This window comes from Somniosus microcephalus, chromosome 1, assembly GCF_052327205.1.
Source record: "Somniosus microcephalus isolate GS21.2 chromosome 1, FLI_Smic_1.0, whole genome shotgun sequence".
NCBI classification, from domain to species: domain Eukaryota; kingdom Metazoa; phylum Chordata; class Chondrichthyes; order Squaliformes; family Somniosidae; genus Somniosus; species Somniosus microcephalus.
The window spans coordinates 284758495-284782459 of record NC_140987.1 but is presented as its reverse complement, the minus strand read 5'-3'; the positions used below and the strand labels follow the sequence as shown (position 1 = coordinate 284782459).

The window sequence follows — 23965 nt, the reverse complement described above, 5'->3', positions numbered from 1 at the left end:
AGGTTTGTGGAACTAAGAGTGCTGCGCTACATTTTATCACTTTTTATAATAACTAGGCACTTGTATCAACTTTTCTCAGAATCAAATACAATTGACTTTGTTTACATATGAACAATTAAGTAACCCATTAAAGTACTGGGGTGAAAATTATTCCATTTTAATACCCTTCTCTACCCTCTACTTGGGTGTTTCTACTTAATTCCCCAGTTGAGATGGCAGGGCAGACAAACTATTTCCAAGTCTCTACCATTACTAATCTTTACCTGGTCACAAAGAGTTACACAAGAGCCTTGACTCAGTAGGTAGCACACTCGCCTCTGAGTAAGAAAGTTGTGGGTTCAAGTCCCATTCCAGAGATTTGAGCACATAATCTAGGTTGATACTCCAGTGCAGCACTGTGGGAGCGCTGCACTATCAGAGGTGCCGTCTTTCAGATGAGACATTAAACCGAGGCCCCATCTGCCCTCTTGGGGATGTAAACATAGGTGTGTTCTCATGGTGTCCTGGTCAATATATATCGCTCAACAAGCATCACTAAAGCAGATCAAGGGTGAAATTGGTCTGCACCAGTAGCACAAAACGGGCTCGTAGCCAATCGGAAGCCCAGCTTACTTCACATCCAGTTTTCTTTTCCAGTAATTTCAATGGAAAAGAAAATTGGGCACAGAGTAAAATGGCCGGCCAATTCACTATGAGCCTGTTTCGCGCTACTGGCGTAGACCCATTTTATCCCCTATATCTGATTATTATCTCATTGCTGTTTGTCGGACCTTGCCATGCACAAATTGGCTACTGCATTTACCTACATTACAAAAGTGACTACAGTTCAAAAGTATTTAATTGGTTGTAAAGCACTTTGGGACATCCTAAGATCATGAAAGATACTGGCCCAGAAATTCGGGTCTCCACGGGTGAGTACGCACGGGGTACTCACCCGTAAGCCCAATGGAAGTGCCGGTTTCCTGCATGCACTGCGCATGCGCGGGAAACCGGCACTTCCATTCCCCTGAAAGAAGGGGTTCAGAGTTCGAACACGCGCGCGGGAGAGGCTGCGCGTGCGCATCGAACTTAGTTTTTTTTTTACAGGTTTTCCCGAGAGGGTAAGACTGCAGAAGTTACACATTTAAAAAGCAGTCATAAGGCCTGCTTTTTACAAGGTAAGTGGTGAATTAATTAAAATTAAAACATTTTTTCCACAGGTTTATTATTTTTAAATACTTTAAAGCAATGCAAGTTTATTTTTAGCCCCGTTAGAAAATAAAATTATTTTTTTCAAAAATTTAAATTATTGTTTAAAATAGTTATTTCATGTAATTTATAGTTTATTTAAAAAATGTGATTATTTTAAAATTTATTTCAAGATTTAGTGATGTTTTGGGGCCCGTAGTATTTCTAAGTTTTGACAGCTCTTCTTGTCAAACTTATGAATGGGCATTTCCCTGCTCCGATTGGCTCCCCATGGCCCACGTGATCCCAGGGGACGCATCGAACTAACTGCGCCCCTGGGATACGCAAGCACTGCGCGCCGGCAGCTGGAGCAGGCCCAGGATCGGAATTCCACGGGGGCCCACAGCTCAACAACCGGCGCGCAAGGTAAGTGCAGATCGGGGGCTTTCACCCGCGGGAAGCCCCGACCCGAATTTCTGGGCCACTATATGAATGCAAATTCCTTCCCCCCCCGCAAGAGTAGCCAGAATGACCTTTCCCCTCTCTCTGTTGGAGGGAGTAGTAACTGTACCTGGCACCATTCCCTGTTAGCTTTGCTGAGATCAGGAGCTCTTGGCAATGTACCAATACCTGTCAGAACACCAGATCACCACTCTAGTCCCAATAAAGCATATTTACAATGGCAAATTCTACGTGTTGTCCTGATAAAGAATGGCATTATGATCTTAACTGTATCCAAAAGTGAACTAGCTATAGTTTCTGGCACCAGTGGTCATTAGCTTGCAATTCATCCACAATTACAGTCAACATTGAACTGTCCTTTAAAACTGCTTGGAAAAATTAATATAATATATTATATTCCAATTAATTTTTGGCCTTTATGCAAAGTATATTGTGACTGTGTGTGCATCACTGGATTACAGGTCATAAGCACACAACCCTTTGAAACTTAATCCATGTGGAAACAAAGTTTGACGTCCACAATTGTTGATGAATCATGGTGATCCATGTAATTGCACATTTGGATTGGTTTATCCTTGTATGAGTATGATAGGTGGTTCAAGGGGTTAACGGAAGTGATGGAGAGATAGATCTCTGTGTCAGCATAAATATGAAAACTGATCCTCTGTCTCCAGATGCTCTCATTGAAGGGTAGGATGTAGATGAGGAGAAGGGGGGTCAAGTGTAGTTCCGTGTGGGGTTGAGAATTGATGCTATTGCTGGAGAGGTATTAGCTGCATTAGGACAGGTAGGAGAAGAGCCATGGAAGGACAGTTCCATGGAGCTCGACAGTGGAGGAGAGGCAATGGGGAAGGATGGTGCAGTCATCCATGTCAACACCGTGACAAGGTGAAGGAGAGATAAAACACAAAGTTACAGTCATGAGGATGTGATTTGTAACTTTGGTCGGGAATGTTTTGGTGCTGTCAGCAGGAGGGGAGCTGGACTGAAGTAATTCAAACATAGTTTGGAAGCAGTGAGCACGGAGCTGGGAGGTGATGCTATATTCAAGGACCTTAGAGAGGTTGGAGAAAAGGCAGTAATTGGAGAGGATGGACAGGCCTAGGGTGGGATTTTTGAGAAGTCAACTGACAGTTTTGAAGTTGAAAGGGTAGGTGCCTGAGTATAGGGAGCCATAAACAATGTTAGTTAGCATGGGGCCAGAAAGAATAGTTGAGTGGTCAGGAGTTGAGTGGGGAAGGCATCAGGAGTGCAAGAGTGGCAAAAAAGAACTTGGAGAAGGGAGAGAAACTGCAGTGATAGAGGTAAAGTGGGTCTGAGACTAGAGTGGTCGGAAGCAAGTGATAGAGAAAGAGTAAGATGGCAGCAGAGGCAGTTACATGGGCAGCCTTAATCTTACAGATGAAGAAATTCATGAACTCTTCGCTTTTGGCATTGGAGGTGAGTGTGGAAGGAGCGGGGGAAAGACGTTTGAGAAGCTGGATTGTGATGAAGAAAAGGGGCTTTTGTTTGTCCATGGCTTTTGCTTGTCCATAACTTCCTGGAGACACAATAGCGTTTAACATTCCTGTGCTTTCCTATGTGTTGTGTCTGTGTGTTGATAGAGACACTGAAGACAGGAGTTGGTTTCATAGGTGTTTACTAAACAAAGTCTGGAGGGGAACTAACAGATATAACACAATATACAGGCTTATATAGCCCGAGTGGCCATTACCGGCATTACAGCACACATGGGGCTCTTAAAGGCACATACACTACAATTCCTCCCCTTTTAGCTAACCAGTACATAATATTTTAAGTAATTATTAATTACATGTTATAAGAAAAATAATATACACATTGCTGCAGTTAATTAATTATAAGTCAGTCTCTCTGGAGGCTTCCTGACTCGGTCCGGATAACGCCTCGGTGGTGTCGTAGTTTCTGGTGGTGTAGTAGGTTCTTTTGGCAAGGCTGATTCGGCTTGAATGCCAGTGTCGGGTTCATTGGGTTCCAGTATCACCGGATCGGAGGTAGATATGGGTATCTCTACTTCATCGTTAGGCGTATAGAGTTGTGGTGTAGGTTGTCCCTTTTCGGATGACTCTATGATCTGGTCAGCATGGCGCCTTATTATGCTTTCTCCAATGTCCACGGTATACATCAGCGGTCCTAGTCGTGTGCAGATAGTTCCAGGCTGCCATTTCTCGGTACGGTAGTCCCGGGCCAAAACTTGTTGACCTATCTGGAAGGTTCTAGTTGGCCTTTCATTCATGCCTTGAAATTGCCGGTTCTCCACGTCCCTTCTGATGTTGGGCTTGATCAAATCCAGCCGGCATCTTAGGCTTCTATTGAAGAACATCATGGCGGGAGTTTGGTTGGTAACCATATGTGTTGTATTCCTGTATGCGAACAAGAAGTTATCCACCTTGTGCTGAAGTTTTATGTCTTCATTACCCATGGCCTTTATGGCCTTCTTGAAGGTCTGGACAAGCCTTTCAGCCAATCCATTGGTGGCGGGATGGTATGGGGCGGACGTGTAGTGCTTAACCCCATTGTTTTTTAAGAACTTCCTGAATTCTTCGGACACAAATTGCGGTCCATTATCAGAACAGATCTGTTCCGGCAGCCCATTCCTGGCAAATATGGTCCTTAATACTGTGATGGTTTTTTCCGTGGTGGTGGAGGACATCTTTATTACCTCCGGCCACTTGGAGTGTGCATCAACCGCGATTAAGAACATTGAGTCCATAAATGGACCAGCAAAGTCGATGTGTACCCTTTGCCAGGGAGATGAGGGCCACTCCCATGGATGTAGAGGGGCTTGGGGTGGAGCGTTTTGGACCTTCTGGCATCCTAGGCAGCTCTTGGTCATTTCTTCGATGTCTCCATCGATACCTGGCCACCATACAAACGCTCTGGCTAGGTTCTTCATTTTCACTCCACCCAGATGCCCCTCGTGAAGCTCCTTTAGCACTTTATGCTGGAGTTTGGGTGGAATCACCACTCTGGATCCACACATCAAGGTTCCTCGGCATACTGACAGCTGTTCTCTTCTTTGCGAGAATGCTGGCAACAGTGGTTCGCCATGTGCTGGCCATCCCTTCACAGTTAAGTCGTAGACTCGTGAGAGAGTCGGGTCATTTCTCGTTTCCTTTTCAATGGCAGAATTTGTTACTGGTAGACATTGCACTATGGTTGAGTGGAACATCTCCACTGGGTCTACTGTCGGTGCCTCTTCTACCGTTGGCAACGGTAGGTGCGATAAACCGTCAGCATTCCCATGCTGTTTTGATCCTTTGTATTCTATGTTGTACATAAGAACATAAGAACATAAGAAATAGGAGCAGGAGTAGGCCAATCGGCCCCTCGAGCCTGCTCCGCCATTCAATAAGATCATGGCTGATCTGATCCTAACCGCCAATCCACTATCACAGAACCATCTCCTGAATCTAACAGAATTAGACACATGAAATAGGAGCAGGATCAGGCTACACGGCCCCTGGGCCCGCTCCGCTACCCACAGGGCCATGACCGATCCGAACCTAGACTCATGTCCAAATTCCTGCCCGCTCCCCGTAACCCTTAATTCCCTTTACTTCTAGGAAACTGTCTATTTCTGTTTTAAATTTATGTAATGATGTAGCTTCTACAGCTTTTTGGGGCAGCATATTCCATGGACCTACCACCCTCTGAGTGAAGTAATTCCTCCTCATCTCAGTTTTGAAAGAGCAGCCCCTTATTCTAAGACTATGCCCCCTAGTTCTAGTTTCACCCATCATCGGGAACATCCTCCCCATATCACTCTCCTGGTCTTCAGAGCTACTGTCCGTCATCATTTGTACCTTTCTGTACTTTTCTTTATTGATTTTTTTTTTTCCTGTCTGTGGATTTATTTTGTCCAGATCGGCATACCCGTGCAATGTGTCCAATCTTTCCACATTGCCTGCATGCTTTGTCCTTGAACCAGCAGTCCCTCTGGTCATGGGTGGATCTGCCGCAGCGACAACATCTCCCGAAACCCTGTGTCATCTCATGGGTGCCGAAGTCCTGTGTCTTTTGTTGTATTTCTGCAGCTCCTCTTGCGGCTGCTTCGTATGATACAGCCATACTGAAAGCCTTGTCCAGTGTTAAATCTTTTTCAGAAAGCAGCCTTTTCTTTGTTCCTTCAATTAAGAGACCGCAGACGAATTTGTCTCGAAGATAATCTGCTAGCACTGCCCCGAATTGGCAGTGTTTTGATAGCTTTCTTAATTCGGTGAGGTAATCAGCGTTACTTTCATTCTTGTGTTGATTTCTATTGAAGAATTTGAATCATTCCGCTATCAGCAGCGGTGTTGGGTTTAGGTGCTCCTGTAGGGTATCAACAATTTCTTTAAAATCCTTGTCCTTTGGTTTGGCTGGAGTGATTAAATTTCGTAACAGCCCGTATGTCTTTGCGCCCGTTAGATTCAGCAGTACTGAAGCTTTTTTTTCATCTTCTATTCCATTTGCAGTGCAATATACCTCCACTCTTTCCACATATGTGGTCCAATCCTCTATCTCGCTATCAAAAGCATCAATATTGCCAGACTTAGGCATCTTAGAAAAGATATGGCGCTTCCTGTGCTTTTCTTTCTTTTCTGCAGAAAAGATGTGGCGCTTCCCGCGCTTTCCCGCCGCTGCTGCCGATGACAACGCTGTTTCCCGCGGTTTCCGTTCTTTTTTTATTTATTTATTTACAGTTGGAGACTCGTTCCCGCCGGACTTTCTCTCTAGGTCTGAACGCCGACCTGTTTGCAGCGCCGGCTGTCTCCCGAGTGCTCCCTCCCCATCTGTTACTGCTTGCCTCCGCTTTCGCTGCTTGGCCCAGCTGTAGAATCAGCTGCTGGAGCCCCAGCCTGACGCCCAGGAAGGATTAGCGCAGTACCTGCCACCAGCTTGGCCAGCTGGTGAAACCACAGCTTTTTTCACTTTCTTGATTCTTCTGGACGCCAGAGGAATCGATGTCCTTGAGGTGCTGCCGAATTGCAGGTAAGTCCGTTTCCACTTCGTCGCCACTGTTGTGTCTGTGTGTTGATAGAGACACTGAAGACAGGAGTTGGTTTCATAGGTGTTTACTAAACAAAGTCTGGAGCGGAACTAACGGATATAACACAATATACAGGCTTATATAGCCCGAGTGGCCATTACCGGCATTACAGCACACATGGGGCTCTTAAAGGCACATACACTACACTATGTTTCTGACATGGTTGTGCCAGATCAGGTGACTAATGACTGGACCAGTTGTGTGTTAGGAACACTCAAGTTTTCTGTCCTTGGACCTAAGGGAATCAAAATACATAGTGCATCAGGGGATCGGCACTGATGGGAGACAGTGAGTGATTTGCTGGGAACATGGACATCAAAGGCAGAGGTGAGGGAGTAGTTGAGTAGGTAAACTACAGCAGATGAATGGAAGGTGAAAAGAGAGGGGGTTGGGAATTTGAAAATGAATTAGTGAGGGTGCGGTGGAAAAGTTTTTGTCCAAGGGAGAGTGGTGAAACTGGGAGAAGGCAAAGGGATGCGAGTAATAAGGGAGATAAGGAAGTGGTCAGAGATAGCCTTGTCTGCAATAGAGAACTTGGATGTGAAGAAGTTGAATGCGTTAAGGTTGAAGGGGATATGGATGGGAGACTTTACGTGAAGGATTGATTGAGATTGAGACTGATTGGTGAGATTAAATCTGAGAAGGAGATAAAACTAGTGGGGGGAGAAATTGGGTGGAGCCGCAAACGGGGCGCCAAGCTCGCCTGGGCGCCAGATTTTGCGCTGCAATCGGAGCAGCAGCGATAGCCAGAAATTCAGCTTGAGCGCCCCAAGAGGGACACGGGGTGAGGCTCGAGGCGCTCCGCGTCCCTCTTAGGGTGCTGAAACTGAATATCACAGCGCAAAGTGCCGCAGCGCCACACGCGACGGCACGGCGTGCTGCGGTACTGCAGGCCTTCCTCCCATTCTTAAGGGGGAGGGGCCTGCACCAGCGCGATGAGCAATCGTGAGTGCCGGCAAAAGAGCCCGGAACCGAGGAGAAGTGCCGGGCTCTCGGAAAACAGCCGGCAATGCCGCGGGGGGAGAACAGGAGGCCGAGGACGGAGGTGCTGGCAGGCGGCCGCCGAAAAAAACGGCCGCCCCGCACCTCCACTTTAATTTGCGCCACTGCCGCCACAGGTAGGCCCCGTGAACCGGGCGCGATTAGCGAGCGGCGCTACAGAGGCGGTCGCTGCCAAATATCGTGATCAGGGTGGTAGCAGGGCGCTGCGCACACTGATGACGTCATCGGTGGCGGCGCAGCGCAAAAGGCTAACGCCGCCATTAGCGCCCCAGCTAAATATCGCGGGAGGCGTGGCCAGTGGCGCTAAAGCCACTGAGTGCCCTCTTTAGGCGCTAACTGGTGGCACAGCCCACCGAATTTCTCCCCCGTGAAGTTTAGGCATAGATGATGAGCAGTTATTTAGAGATAAGGCTAAGGTAAAAGAGAAGGCAGGAAATCTCAGTAAGGAAGTTCATGTTAATTTGGGAGGGTGGTATATGATCAGGGTTTTAAGCAAGAAGTGCGAGGGATGTAATAGGATGAGAAGGTGCCAAAGGAGCAGGAGGAGAAGCTTAGATGAGAATTAGCGAAAATAGCTACAGCAGCACCGCAGTTGAAATACTCCTGTGATACAAAGGGACATCAGTCTAAGGGCTTCTGGTAAGCTGCAGTGCATGGAGGAGCATTGAACATCTCAAATGATGTACATCTCCCATATATACATGTTGCATATGTACCTTTTATACTGTACATTGCAGGAGGTTGTCTCCTAACAGTTTTTCACGTATGACTAACAGTTCTTTATCTGTAAAAACAGAAATGTTAGGAGACTACTGAACATTTTACACAAAGTGTAGAAAACAGCAGTGGCGATTTAAAATTTGACAATGTTGATAATACTGCATAAGTATAGATAAACAGTTCACTATATATATCTATCTATCTATATATATATAAAAGGATATGTCTGTCTCTCTGTCTGTCTCTCTGTCCGGCTATACAATCAAAAGTTATAGAGCTTACCGACACATATGTTACATCAAAAGAAAGCTCATCATTAGGGGACTCTTGTAGGTGTATTTACTTTTTGCTCGGACAAAAATTGTGCCGACGGTATCCAAAAAACGTTCAAAATTCCTCTCATTATCCGCTCATTTGAATCGAGTGGGGGCGGGTTCACTGTGTGTGCGGGCGGGCCATCCTACAGTTGAGTGACGTGAAGATTGACCAATCCTACAGTTCAGTGACCTGACGGTTGACCAATCGGTGCGTGTGTGGGCGGGCCTTATCATTCTGAACCGAGGTGAGTCGCCGCCATCTTGATTCCAAACTTTTCATATCTTTTTCCCGCTTTCTGCGTCTTTAAAAAAAAAAGTTGCTTTTAAAACACATATTGTTTTTAAAAAAAGTTAATTACTTTCTAAATCTTTTATCTAATCTCATTAATTTTCCTACCTTTCCCCGTTTTTGCAGGTAGGCCTCGAAGCCTGGGCGTCTGTTGCCAGCCATGCTGGACCCTAGGCAATTGTTTTGTGGCAAGCTCCTCCCACCCCCCACCCCCCCCCTGCTGGGCCCAATTCCGAACCAGCGGCCAGCTATCTTGGTAAAGGCTGGCTGGGCTCACTGCAAGCTCCTCGCGCTAAATTCACGCTCACGCTGCACGGCGCACGTGCACCTCCACACAGAGCGCGGCCAGAGGGAAGCGAGTAGGTTAGCGGGGGGGGGCAGGGCTCAGGAGGGGAGGGGGAGCGGAGAGGGTTACCCCGGCAACCGGGCTCGCCAGCCGCAGTCGGCCATCTCAAGCCGCTCAGGCCTAGGCCCGGTCCCGGAGATCAGGAGGCAGAGAGGGGAAGAGGATTACCAAGGCAACCGGGCCCGGCGAGCCGCAATCGGCCGTCTCAAGCCGCCTCAGGCCCGGCCTCGGGAGGGCGGGGCTCGGGCTGACCGGGGCGCTGTGCTCGGCATGTCAGTGCGTGGGGTGGCACGGAGCTCAGCGGAGCCATCGCCGGTAGAGGGGAGAGGGTCTGCTGGCTCCCCACTCCCTTTCTCCCCCCCTCCTTCCCCCACCTCCCCCACCCCTCCCCTCCCACCCTCTCCCCCTCCTCTCCCCTCCCCCTCCCCCTCCCCTCCCCTCCCACTCCCCTCCCCTCCCCCTCCCCTCCCCCTCCCCCCCTCCCCTCCCCCTCCCCTCCCCCTCTCTCCCTCCCCCTCCTCCCCTCCCTCCCCTCCCCTCCCCCCTCTACCCCCCTCCCCTCCCCTCCCCGCCCGTTCCCCCTCCCCCTCTCCCCCTCCCCTCCCCCTCCCCTTCCTCCCCCCTTCCTTCCCCCCTTCCTCCTCCCCCTTCCTCCCCTCCTTCCTCCCCCTCCCCTTTCCCCCTCCCCTTTCCCCCCTCCCCTTTCCCCCCTCCCCTCTCCCCCCTCCCCCCCCCACTTTCCCCCCCCTTTCCCCCCTCCCCCTTCCCCCCTCCCTTCCCCCCTCCCCTTCCCCCTTCCCCCCTCTTTCCCCCCCCTTCCCCCACCCTTCCCCCCAGTCGCTCTCTCTCTTCCCCCCAGTCGCTCTCTCTCTTCCCCCCAGTCGCTCTCTCTCTTCCCCCCAGTCGCTCTCTCTCTTCCCCCCAGTCGCTCTCTCTCTTCCCCCAGTCGCGCTCTCTCTTCCCCCGTCGCTCTCTCTCTTCCTCCCAGTCACTCTCTCTCTTCCCCCAGTCGCTCTCTCTCTTCCCCCCATTTGCTCTCTCTCTTCCCCCAGACTCTCGCTCTCTCTCTTCCTCCCAGTCACACTCTCTCTTCCCCCCAACCGCTCTCTCTCTTCCCCCAGTCACTCTCTCTCGTCCCCCCAGTCGCTCTCTCTCTCTCTTCCAACAACAACATGCCCTCAAAAGACCCTCGGCACCGCCGGGCACTTCAGCTAGTATATAATATATATATATGTAGGTCCAGGTGTTGCAGTCTGGATAAATCAGTCGATGCAGATAGTTGATATGCAAGTGAACTGCCAGTGCAGTGTACTGTACATTTGTCGATGCTAACCTTGGGGTAGAGTTAAGAATCAAATATTCTTATCTCTATTATATATGCTCTACTTATCAGAATTAGACTGACAAGGTGACTTAAGTATTTTGTTTTCATCCAAATGAACATAAAAAAAAATCATCTTGCCTCTGGCCTAACCATGCAGACAATGAACCCTAAAGCCCTATTGTCCAGAAAATTATGTCTGAACTTCTGACTATTTTCCAGAAGACAATGGCCCAGAAATTTGGGTCCCAACGCATGAGTACGCTCGGGGTACTCACCCGTAGGCCCAACGAAAGTGCCGATTTCGTGCATACACTGCGCATGTGCGGGAAACCGGCACTTCCATTCCCCTGAAAGAAGGGGTTGACAGGTGGAATGCGTGTGCTGGAGAGGCAGCGCGTGCGCATCGAACTTACGTTTTTTTTGCAGGTTTCTCCGGGAGGGTAAGTCTCCAGCAGTTACACTTTTAAAAAGCAGGCTGTAATGTATATACCTTTAAGGGGGGGAACTACTTTTTACAGCTCATGTATACTGCAGTACCAGCAGTAACCACACCTGTATATAGCACTGAGTAGACATCTGTACAGTTCAGTTCCAGAGTGAGCCACGTTGAGTAAACACCTGTTGTACCGTTCCCCTGCAGTCTTGTGTCTTATTACTCTCGGACACAACATTGGCGATGAGACAAATTCGATCCTACCTGCAGCTCTGCATCACCTCCCAGGGATTCGTTCCTGGAGACCAGTAGATTTGAGGTCAAGGCCAGAGACACGGGCGTCGACCACGGGCAACCGCCCAGTCATCCAGCAGAGACTCGAGAATTGCGGGGGAGGCTGTTGAGAGCCAGGCTTGGCTTTCCAGTCGCGGTGGTCCAGCGAAACGGGCTGGCAACAGGTAGTGCGCAGACCATTCCCGGACAGCGGCGGGCTAGAGCCCGACCGAGCGGCACAGCAAAGGGCCGAGCAGCATCGACGGGGGAGAGAGAGAGAGGGCAGAGTGCACAGGGTGCAGCCGGTGTTCAGGGGCCGAGCAGCGTCGAGGAGAGGGAGAGAGATGCGCAGAAACCCGCGAGGCGCCGCCATTGCCACGAGGACCGCCGAGAGCGGCGTTGGCAGCAGCGCAGGAGAAGCGCGCGAAACCTACAGGGCGCCGCCATTGCCACGAGGACCGCCGAGAGTGGCCTTGGCAGCAGCGGGGGAGGAAGGAAAGTGCGGGAGACGCCATTTTAAACCACACCCAAAATGCCGAAGAGTGGCAGTATCACCGCATTTGACAATGAAGTCGAAGATTGGACTACATATGTCGAACAAATAGAGGTATACTGCAAGGCAAATGAGGTGTCAGATGACAAGAAAGCGCCGGTATTGTTAAATTTAATGGGTGCAAAGACGTATGGCTTATTACGAAATCTAGTAACCCCAGCGAAGCCAGTGGAAAAGAGTTTTGGAGACATAGTGACGATACTACAGGAACATTTAAACCCCACACCGCTGCTGATAGCAGAAAGATTCAAGTTTCACAAACGGAACCAGCATAAGGATGAAAGCAATGCTGAATATTTAACAGAACTGCGCAAACTATCGAAACACTGCCAGTTTGGAACGAGACTGGCAGATACCTTAAGGGACAAGTTTGTGTGTGGGCTTCAAAGTGAAGGAACCCAGAAACGGCTTTTATCTGAAAAGGACCTTACGCTGGACAAGGCTTTCAGCATTGCGGTATCATATGAAGCAGCAGCACGGGGCGCTGCAGAGATACAACAGAGACCGCAAGAATATGGCACAAACGAAATGTCATACAGAACAGAGAAGTGCTATCGCTGCGGCAGAACAACACATGACCACAATGATTGCTGGTTCAAAGACAAAGTGTGCAGACAGTGTGGAAAAGTAGGACACATAGCACGAGTCTGCAGGTCGGGAAAGAAAACCAGCAATAAGAAATCTCCAAAAGAAGAGTACAAGAAGGTACATAAGGTGACGCAGAATAGTTCAGACGAACAAAAGAGTGATACCGACTCCAAAAACAGGGAGCTGAGTTGTCTGAAACTACATAATGTGATCGAAACGGAGGCTCACCGAACCATTTGGGTCACTCTCAAGATAGCAGGAATCCAGGTAAAAATGGAATTGGACACAGGATCAGCCCTAACAGTCATAAACCGATGGGACTACGAGCGGCTATTCTCACACATACCCTTGAGAGACACAAAAATTATTTTGAAGACGTACATGGGGCAAAAAGTCTACCGCAAAGGAAAAATAAGGGTGACCGTTATATATAATGGTAAGGAAACACCAAAACTAGACCTGTATGTATTGCAAGATGGAGGACCACCATTACTGGGACGTGAATGGATCCGGAAAACACAGCTGGATTGGCATTCCATACAAGCACTGACTGTGGCTGCCAAAAAGGATGACGATGTCACACCTGGGTGACTGTCAAAGATCCTAACCGACGCGCAAGAAGTGTTCCAGCAAGGACTCGGAACACTAAAAGGCATGACAGCAACAATTAAAATTGAAGAAAACGCAAGCCCAAAATTTTTTAAGGCCAGACCGGTACCTTATGCGATCTGCCCAGCCGTCGAAGCAGAGCTGGAGAGACTGGAGCGAGTGGGCTACAGCCATCATCCCTGTGATGAAAAAGTTGTTGACCAGCACGCCTGGGGAACCAAGGAAGGTTCGCATCTGTGGGGACTTTAAGGTAACAGTGAACCCAGTCCTTCACACCGTACAATATCCACTTCCGCGGATTGAAGATATTTTCACCTCGCTATCTGGAGGGAAACGCTTCACTAAGATTGATCAGGCCCAGGCGTATCTGCAAATGGAGGTAGAAGAAGCATCAAAAAAATACCTCACAATCAACACCCATAAAGATCTCTACCAATACAATCGGCTGGTATTCGGGATAGCATCAGCTCCGGCTATTTGGCAAAGGGCAATGGAACAAGTCCTGCAAGGGATCCCAGGGACCCAGTGTTATTTGGACGACATCCTGGTCACGGGCGAAAATGACAGTGATCACCTCGCCAACTTGGAGCAGGTGCTCACTAGATTGAAGGAATATGGGCTCCGAGCTAACCACCCCAAATGCGAGTTTTTTTAAAAAACAGATCTCGTATTGTGGCCACGTTATCGATAAAGAGGGGTTACATAAGTCCCCAGAAAAGATTGAGGCAGTAGTCAAGGCTCCAGCACCGGAAAACGTGTCACAACTGAGGTCGTTCCTCGGGCTGGTAAACTACTACCATAAGTTCTTGCCAAATTTGTCTACAATACTACACCCACTGAACACCCTACTGCAAACTGGGGTGCCATGGAAGTGGAGTGACGAATGTAAACGAGCTTTCCAGAAGAGCAAAACACTAATCACATCGAAAGAGGTATTGGCCCATTTCAACCCAGCACTACCAATTCGGTTGGCGTGTTATGCGTCACCCTACGGCATTGGAGCGGTGCTGTCGCACAAATTCTCGGACGGCTCAGAGAGGCCAATAGCCTTTGCGTCACGATCACTAACCTCAGCCGAGCGTAACTACGCCCAGATTGAAAGGGAGGCCCTCAGCCTAGTGTGGGGAGTGAAAAAGTTCAATCACTATCTGCACGGGCAGAAATTCACCTTGCTGACTGACCACCAGCCTCTTGTCTCCATTTTTAATCCGAAGAAGGGCGTTCCGGTGATGACTGCGCAACGACTACAAAGATGGTCACTCTTTCTAGGGGCGCACCACTATGAGATTGAATATAAGGGCACGAAACAGCATGGAAATGCTGATGGGCTATCACGCCTGCCACTGCCTACTGCGGAGGAAGCACCAGCAGTGGATCCTGTCGAAATATTTCATTCGACTATAGTTGAATACCTACCGGTAACCAACGCTCGTATAGAACAGGAGACCCGAAATGACCCGACACTTTCTCGGGTATATGATTTGACGGTGAAGGGATGGCCAGCACATGGTGACTCACTGTTGCCAGCATTCTCGACAAGAAGAGAACAGCTGTCAGTGTGCCGGGGGACCTTGATGTGCGGATCCCGAGTGGTAATTCCAACCAAGTTAAGGGATAGATTGCTCAATGAGCTTCATGAGGGTCATCTGGGAGGGGTAAAAATGAAAAGCCTTGCCAGGGCTTATGTGTGGTGGCCAGGAATCGATAAACAAATCGAGAACCTGACCAAGAGCTGCTCAGGATGCCAGAAAGTCCAAAATGCACCACCACATGCCCCTCTACACCCATGGGAGTGGCCCTCATCTCCATGGCAATGGGTGATTTTGCTGGTCCATTCATGGACTCAATGTTTTTAATAGCCGTGGATGCGCACTCGAAAAGGCCTGAGGTTGTTGAGATACCGCGGCAAACGTGGGAGTCGAGACCAGAGCTATTGAAAACTCAACTGCTTTATTCCAACCACATGACAAACAGGAACTAGAAAAGCCCGCGCATCCACTTAAATACTTCCCAGACAGGAAGTGCTCCTGGCAGCCTGTCCCTGCGGGAAACAAGTTGCTGGAGGAAAGGGCCCCCGGCTGGGGGCTTCTGCTTAGACTGTCTGTGCCGCCGTGAGCGGATTATGTCCAATGGTGGCGTGTCGCCACAGAGCTCCCCCCAGAATCCGCTTAGGAGGAGTGGACGAGTCGTGACGGTGGTCTAATGGTTCTGCCGCAGCGGCTCTGAGTGGTCGCCGGTCTGGTTGGTTGGGTCGGGCGGTTCGCCGCCGGCTGTGCTGGCTTGCCGGGGGGACGGCCTCTAGTTGGAGGCTGGGCCATGGGGACCTGTTCCCCTGGGTCTGTGTGTGCTGGTTTGAGCCGGTCGATGGAGACTGTCTTGACCCTGTCGCCGAGTCGCAGCTTGAAGACCTTGTCCCCGGATTGTAGTACCTCGTACGGACCATCGTACGGGGGTCGCAGGGGCCCGTGGTGCGCGTCATGTCGCACGAAGACGAAGCGCGCCTGCTGTAAATTTGGCGGGACGTGAGGTGCGAGTTCGCCGTGTCGGTTGACCGGAAGTGGGGCGAACTGCTGAGCGGAAGAGAAAGAGTCGAGCCGCTGCTGTTCGGCCGACCAAGGCTTGGTAGGCTCCGGAAGGAATTCGCCTGGGACGCGCAGCGGTTGTCCGTAGACTAACTCCGCTGCCGAGGACTGGAGGTCTTCCTTGACCGCGGTGCGTAGGCCGAGTAGCACCCACGGTAGGCGGTCAGTCCAGGTACTGTCCTGCAGGCCGGCGCAGAGTGAGGCCTTGAGTGACCTGTGGAAGCGTTCACAAAGTCCGTTGGCCTGCGGGTGGTACGCCGTGGTGCGGTGGAGCGTCACCCCGAGGTTGCGTGCTGTGGCCGTCCAGAGTTCGGAGGTGAACTGGGCGCCTCTGTCGGAGGTTATGTCGGCCGGTACGCCGATCCTCGCAACCCAGGTGTTAACGAACGCCCTGGCGATGTCGGCTGTGGTGGTGGAGGTCAGCGGCACTGCCTCAGGCCAGCGTGTGTAGCGGTCGACCATCGTGAGGAGATAAGTTTGGCCTTGCGATGGCGGCAGGGGACCGACGATGTTGATGTGTATGTGGTCGAAGCGGCGGCTGGGTACCTCAAAGTCTCCCAGGGGTGCTTTGGTGTGCAGCTGTACCTTAGCCCGTTGGCAGGCGAGGCAGGAGGTGGCCCAAGTCCGAACATCTCTGCTGAGGCCGCGCCAGACGAAGCGCTTGGAGAGGAGTTTGACGGATGCGCGGGAACCCGGGTGAGAGAGCCCGTGGAGCGCATCGAAGACGCGGCGGCGCCAGGTCTCAGGGACGACCGGCCTGGGTTGGCCGAGTGAGACGTCGCACGTGACTGCCGTGGCTTCGGGCCCGTGCGCGACCTTGGCTAGGCGTAGCCCTGGCAGGCTGGTAGCCGCCGAGAGGAGGTCTGGGTCCGTGAGCTGGGCCGCTGCTAGTTGTGCGTAGTCAACCGCGAGGTGATTCGCACAGACGGCGGGACGGGAAAGGCAGTCGGCGACCACGTTGTCTCTACCGGAGACGTGCTGAATGTCCGTAGTAAACTCGGAGATGGTCGCGAGCTGGCGTTGCTGCCTAGCGGACCAGGGTTCGGTGTGCTTGGCCATCGCATATGTGAGTGGCTTGTGGTCCACATACGCGGTGAAGGGGCGGCCTTCCAGGAGGGACCTGAAATGGCGGACCGACAGGTGGAGTGCAAGAAGCTCGCGGTCGAAAGTGGAGTATTTGACCTCCGGGGGGCGCAGTTGGCGGCTGTAGAAGGCAAGTGGCTGCCACGCGCCATTGACCCACTGCTCGAACACGGCCCCGACCGCGTGGTCGGAGGCGTCGGTGGTGAGCGCGACCCGGGCATCGGCCCTCGGGTGCGCGAGCAGAGTGGCATCGGCGAGCGCGTTTTTGGTGGCGTCGAAGGCGGCTGCCGTGTCAGTGGTCCAGGCTAAGTCCATCTTGCCGGATTTTCCTTGGAGGGAGTCGTACAGGGGCTTCATGAGGGCTGCGGCTCTGGGGATGAACCTGTTGTAGAAGTTCACCATCCCGAGGAACTCCTGGAGGCCCTTGATGGTTGTGGGGCGGGGGAATTGCTGGACGGCCTGCACCTTGTTGGGCAGGGGGACGGCCCCAGCAGGGGTGATGTGGTGACCGAGAAAATCGATCTCGGTTAGGCCGAATTGGCACTTCGCCGGGCTGAGGATGAGCCCGTGTTGGGCTAGGCGCCCGAACAGGATGCGAAGGTGTTCGAGTTGTTCCTGTCTGGAGGAGCTGGCCACGAGAATGTCGTCTAGATAGACGAATAGGAAGTTCAGGTCCCGGAGGACTGAGTCCATAAGGCGCTGGAAAGCCTGTGCTGCATTCTTGAGGCCGAAGGGCATCCTCAGGAACTCGAACAGGCCGAATGGGGTGATGACGGCCGTTTTGGGGATGTCCGCGGGGTGTACGGGGACTTGGTGGTAACCGCGCACCAGGTTGACTTTGGAAAAGACGGTTCGTCCGGCCAGTCGGGCCGAGAAGTCCTGGATGTGTGGCACCGGGTATCGATCGGGGGTGGTGGCGTCGTTGAGGCGGCGGTAGTCCCCGCAAGGGCGCCAGCCTCCGCCGGGCTTGGGGGCGATGTGGAGGGGCGAGGCCCAAGGGCTGCTGGAGCGGCGGATGATGCCGAGTTGTTCCATGTTGGTGAACTCGGCCCGCGCGATTTCCAGCTTGGCCGGGTTGAGTCTGCGGGCGTGGGCAGAAACTGGGGGGCCGGTGGTGGGGATATAGTGTTCCACACCGTGCTTGGCGGCTTTGGCCGAAAAGGTCGAGTTAGTGAGGGCGGGAAACTCAGCTAGGAGTGCCGAGTAGTCGTCCGTGGCTCTGGCGAGGCAGTAGGTCGTCAGGCCGGCCGAACGGGCCGGGGTAAAGGCGCCGGGGATGGGGGCCATAGTGTTGATGTCGACGAGGCGGTGCCTCGGAATGTCGACAAGGAGGCCGTGGGCGCGTAGGAAGTCGGCGCCGATGAGTGGGCAGAGGACCTTGGCTGTGAGGAACTCCCAGCGGTAGCGGCGGCCCGTGAGGTCGAGCGTGACCATGCGGGTGCCATATGTGCGGATTTCAGAGCCGTTGGCTGCAGCCAGTGTGATGCCCCGTGTGCTGCGTTGGATCTCGAGGGCGGAGGCGGGGGTGATGCTGTGCTGGGCCCCTGTGTCGCACAGAAATCGGCGGTTGGTTCTGTCGTCAGTGACGTACAGTAGGGGCTCCTTCTGCCCCGCGGCCATCGCGGGGGCCGGTGTGGGGGGGGGGTTTGAAGGAACACGGTGGCGTGCAGCGTTGAGCCCTAGCGCCAAAACGGGTGTGGTAGTAGCAGTGACCCGGAGTGGTAGGGCGGTCGGGCCTAGCGGCCCGGGAAGACCGCGTGGTCGTTGCCGTGAGGTCGGGCGCGACGTCGCGAGTGGCCTGTGCAGAGAGCAGCCGGTCGGCCTTTTCGGCTATATCATTCAGGTCCGTGGAGTCAGACTCCACAATGAGCGGGCGGATGCCGGCGGGGAGCTGCCGAATGAAAAGCGTGCGAAAAAGGGCGCCGGGATTTTTGTCGTCTGAGAGGGACAGCATGTGGGAAAGCAGGTCTGATGGTGAAGCGTCACCAAGGCCGGGGAGGTCCAGGAGTTGGCAGTGGCGCTGGTAAGAGGATGTTTGAAATTTTTTAAGTAGCGCAGCCTTCAGATGTTCGTACTTGCCCTCCGTTGGTGGACTCTGCAGCGCTGCCCAAACCTTGGGGACTGTAGCGTAGGTGAGCGAGGCGACGAGGTAGTTGTACTTCGTGGCGTTGACTGTAATGCCTTTCAGCCGGAATCTGGACTCAGCTTGAACGAACCAGGCTTCGGCGAGGTTCTCCCAAAAGTCTGGTAATTTAACCGTGACTGCGTTTGTATCCGCCATGCTAGCTTAGGATTCGTCCTGAGCATCGGGGTCACCAGTGTTGAGATACCGCGGCAAACGTGGGAGTCGAGACCAGAGCTATTGAAAACTCAACTGCTTTATTCCAACCACATGACAAACAGGAACTAGAAAAGCCCGCGCATCCACTTAAATACTTCCCAGACAGGAAGTGCTCCTGGCAGCCTGTCCCTGCGGGAAACAAGTTGCTGGAGGAAAGGGCCCCCGGCTGGGGGCTTCTGCTTAGACTGTCTGTGCCGCCGTGAGCGGATTATGTCCAGTGGTGGCGTGTCGCCACAAGGTCATCAAAATGTCCTCCACCACCACGGAGAAAACTATTGCAGTCCTACGGACCATTTTTGCCAGGAATGGCTTGCCAGAACAGATTTGCTCCGATAACGGACCACAGTTTGTGCCCGAAGAGTTCCGGAGGTTTATGAAGAAGAATGGGGTAAGGCATTACACATCCGCCCCGTATCATCCAGCCACAAATGGATTGGCTGAGAGGTTCGTACAAACCTTTAAGAAGGCAATAAAGACTATGTACAATGACAACATTCCGCTGCAGCATAAGGTGGACAATTTCCTGTTCACCTACCAGAATGCGACACATGCAGTCACCAACCAGGCCCCGGCCATGATGTTCTTTAACCGAAGGTTAAGATCTCGCCTGGATTTGCTCAGACCAAACGTACGAAGAGATGTTGAGAGTAAGCAATTCCAGCACATCCATGAGAAGCCAACAAGGAGCTTCAATGTAGGGCAACCAGTCTTGGCCCGCGACTACCGAACAGAAAAATGGCAGCCAGGAACGATATGCACACGGCAGGGCCCACTAATGTACACAGTGGACGTTGGGGAGAACATCGTGAGACGCCATGCTGACCAGATCCTAGAGTCACAGGAACAAGTCAACCCCATGTCTCGCCCATACGTACCTGGTGAGGAACCCGACGTACAGGTCGCATCTACCCCAGAAACAGTAGCATCGGAAGCTGATGACCCAACCGATGACAGGGTGCCAGAATCGCCTCCGCACCAAGAGCGAGACACTCGGGAAAGGCACTATCCAGAAAGGATCAGGAAGCCTCCCCAAAGACTGAATATATAAATGGACTATTTTCAGCTAACATTGTATGTTAAAAGTGTTAATTGTAATTAGTTTGATATTTAATTGTTAAATGAGTGTTATGGTACTGTTAATCTAAAAGGGGAGGAATTGTAATGTATATACCTTTAAGGGGGGAACTACTTTTTACAGCTCATGTATACTGCAGTACCGGCAGTAACCACACCTGTATATAGCACTGAGTAGTAATCTGTTGTAGGAGTCTACGTACTCCGAGCAAAAAATAGTGAACTCGGAGAGGTTCAACAGAAAAGGTTTAATTGTTGAGACTGCATGTTGAACACAAAAATGGCATCAGAGCCTACCCCAAGTCCGACTGCCTTTCATCAGTCCACAGCTTCGACTGCTTCTCCCCCGCTCTGGGCTTAACTATGTTGCAGATCGAGTTTCTTAAAGGTGTGATCCTTCTTAAAGGCATGACGCCTGATTTATAGTCTACGGACCGAAAAGCAGATTGTGTCCTTTCTGTGATCGGTACGCCACACAGCTCCCCCCAGAATCCGCTAGTAGGGAGTGTACGAACCGGTGTGGTGGCTTGATGGCACGGCCGGAATGGCTCTTGGCGGTTGGTGTCGGGAGCGGGGCGGTCGGACGCGTCGGGCTCTTAGGTGGTCTGCCCCGCGGTGGGGGTTGGCCCACTTGAACGGGTTCGTCGGGCTGTAGGTGCGCCAGCTTGAGCCGGTCGACCGACGCCTTGTCAGTTCTGCCGCCCACTTCGAGGAGGAAGAACTTGTTCCCCGTCTGGAGTACCTTGTAGGGTCCGTCGTATGGGGGCCGTAGAGGTCCTCGGTGGGCGTCATGGCACACGAAAACAAATTTGGCCATGTGCAGGCTAGGTGGTACGCGGGTTGCTGGTTCGCCGTGCCGTCCAGTGGGTACCGGAGTGAACTGTTGTGCTCGGTTGGCGAAAGCGCGGCGTTGCTGGTCAGCCAACCAGGGGGTCGTGGCGGTGGGCAGGAACTCTCCGGGTACGCGCAGCGGCTGGCCGTACATGAGTTCCGCCGTCGAGGCTTGCAGGTCTTCCTTGATCGGAGTGTAGGCCAAGTAGCGCCCACGGGAGGCGGTCGATCCAAGCCTCGTCCTCGAGGCTGGCGCGGAGGGACGCCTTCATGGACCTGTGGAATCACTCGCACAGTCCGTTGGCTTGGGGGTGGTAAGCCGTGGTGCGGTGAACGGCCACCCTGAGGTTTCGGGCGATGGCGGCCCACAGATCAGAGGTGAACAGCGGGCCTCTATCCGACGTCATGTCGGAGGGGACGCCGAACCGAGCGACCCAGGTACCGATGAACGCCCTCGCGATGTCGGCAGTGGTGGTGGACGTCAGTGGAATGGCCTCGAGCCAGCGGGTGGTACGGTCCACGATTGTCAGCAGGTGCGTGTGACCTTGTGATGGCGGCAGGGGGCCGACGAGGTCGATGTGGACGTAGTCAAACCTTCTTTCTGGCACGGTGAACTCCTGGAGTGGGGCTTTGACGTGCTGGTGGATTTTGGCACGCTGGCAAGCTATGCAGGATCTGGACCAGACGCGCACATCTTTGCGCAGGCCGCGCCAGACAAATCGGTTGGCCACCAGTCTAATGGACGCGCGGGTGCCGGGGTGTGAGAGGCCGTGGATGATGTCGAACACCCGTTTTCGCCAGGACGCCGGGACTACAGGGTGGGGTTGTGCCAAGGAGGTGTCGCATTTGACTGTGACGGCGGACGGGCCGCAGGCGATGTCGGTCAGTCGCAGCCCTGGGAGGGTTGTGGGCGCGGAGAGCAGAATGGGGTCGGTGCGTTGCTCCGCTGCCAGTTGAGCATAGTCCACTGCCAGGTGGGCGCCGTGGACGGTGGGGCGGGATAGGCAGTTGGCCACCACGTTGTCTCAACCGGAGACGTGCCGGATGTCCGTGGTGAATTCGGACACCGCGGTGAGCTGGCGTTGTTGCCTGGCTGACCACGGGTCTGCAGATTTCGTCATCGCGAATGTCAGGGGTTTGTGGTCGACAAACGCAGTGAAGTGGCGGCCCTCCAGAAGAAATCTAAAATGGCGGACTGCCAGGTACAGTGCGAGGAGCTCACGGTCAAAGGCGCTGTATTTGGCCTCCGGGGGGCGCAGTTGGCGGCTGAAAAATGCCAGCGGTTGCCAGGCCCCGTCGACCCACTGTTCGTACACGGCGCCGACCGCGTGGTCGGAGGCGTCCGTGGTGAGGGCCACCCTGGCGTTGGGCTGTGGGTGAGCGAGCATGGTGGCGTCGGCGAACGCCTTTTTGGTCGAGTCGAAAGCGGTCAACATGTCCGCCGACCACTCGATCGCCATTCTGTCTTTCTTACCCTGGAGGGCTTCATATAGGGGCCGCATGAGGGAGGCCACTCCGGGAATGAAGCGGTTGTAAAAGTTGATCATCCCCAAGAACTCCTGGAGGCCTTTGATGGTGGTAGGCCGGGGGAACTGCTGGACGGCTTGCACCTTGGAGGGCAGGGGAATGGCTCCGTCCTGCGTGATGTGGTGGCCGAGGAATTTGATCCTGCTGAGGCCGAATTGGCACTTGGCTGGGCTGATGATGAGCCCGTGCTCACTGAGCCGCTGGAACAGGGTGCGGAGGTGCTCGATGTGTTCCTGCTTGGAGGAACTAGCTACCAGGATGTCATCCAGGTAGACAAAGAGGAACTTCAGGTCCCGGAGGACCGAGTCCATGAGCCGCTGGAAGGCCTGGGCCGCGTTTTTGAGGCCGAAGGGCATTCGGAGGAACTCGAATAGCCCAAAGGGGGTGATTATAGCCGTCTTGGGAACGTCCGTGGGGTGGACTGGCACCTGATGGTAACCGCGCACCAGGTCGACTTTGGAGAAGACTGAGCGGCCGGCCAGTCTAGCCGAGAAGTCTTGAATGTGCGGTATAGGGTACCGATCCGGCGTGGTGGCGTCGTTTAAGCGCCGGTAGTCCCCGCAGGGGCGCCATCCCCCGTCGGGTTTGGTGACGATGTGGAGTGGGGAGGCCCAGGGGCTATTGGAGCGGCGGATGATGCCGAGCTGTTCCATTGTGGCGAACTTGGCCCGCGCGATCTCCAGCTTGGCCGGGTCCAGCCTGCGGGCGTGGGCATACACCGGTGGGCCTGTGGTGGGGATGAAGTGTTCTACCCCGTGCTTAGCAACTTTCGCGGAGAAGGTCGGGTTGGTGAGGGCTGGGAACTCAGCCAGGAGTGCTGAGTAGTCGTCCGTTGAGCAGGCGCGGCACTGCCACGCCATTTCGGCGGGTTGGGGGGGGCCATGGCGCCCGGGATAGGTGACATGGTGTTCATGTCCACGAGGCGGCGCCGAGGCATGTCGACCAACAGGCCGTGGGCGCACAGGAAATCCACACCGAGGAGCGGGGAGAGCACCTTGGCGGTGATAAACTCCCAGTGGTAGCGGTGGCCTGCGAGGTCGATGGTGACGGTGTGGGTGCCGTACGTCCGGATGTCGGTGCCGTTGGCAGCAGCCAGCGCAGGGCCGCGGCCGCCTCGCTGGATCTCGAGGGCGGACGCGGGGATGATGCTGCGCTGCGCGCCCGTGTCGCATAGGAAACGGTGTCCGGAGGCGCTGTCCGTAATGTACAGCAGCGCGCCTGCTTGCCCCATGGCCATCGTGTAGGCCGGTGTGGGGGCGGTTGGAAACGTGCAGGGATGGCTGCAGCGGCGTGCCCGTGCACTGAACCGGGTATGGAAGTAGCAGTAGCCCTGGATCGGAGGGCTTGGGGGACGTGGGGGCCTCGTGGCCGAGCTGTGTGGCCGCGCGATAGAG

The 23965-nt window shown here is 53.3% G+C and overlaps 1 protein-coding gene across 2 annotated transcripts in view; it reads left to right on the top strand.

Annotated features, from left to right (window-relative positions):
• Nucleotides 1-23965, top strand: part of dnah6 (dynein, axonemal, heavy chain 6) — a 1317984-nt gene that overhangs the window by 1249371 nt on the left and 44648 nt on the right. The gene's annotated exons all lie outside the window — the stretch shown is intronic.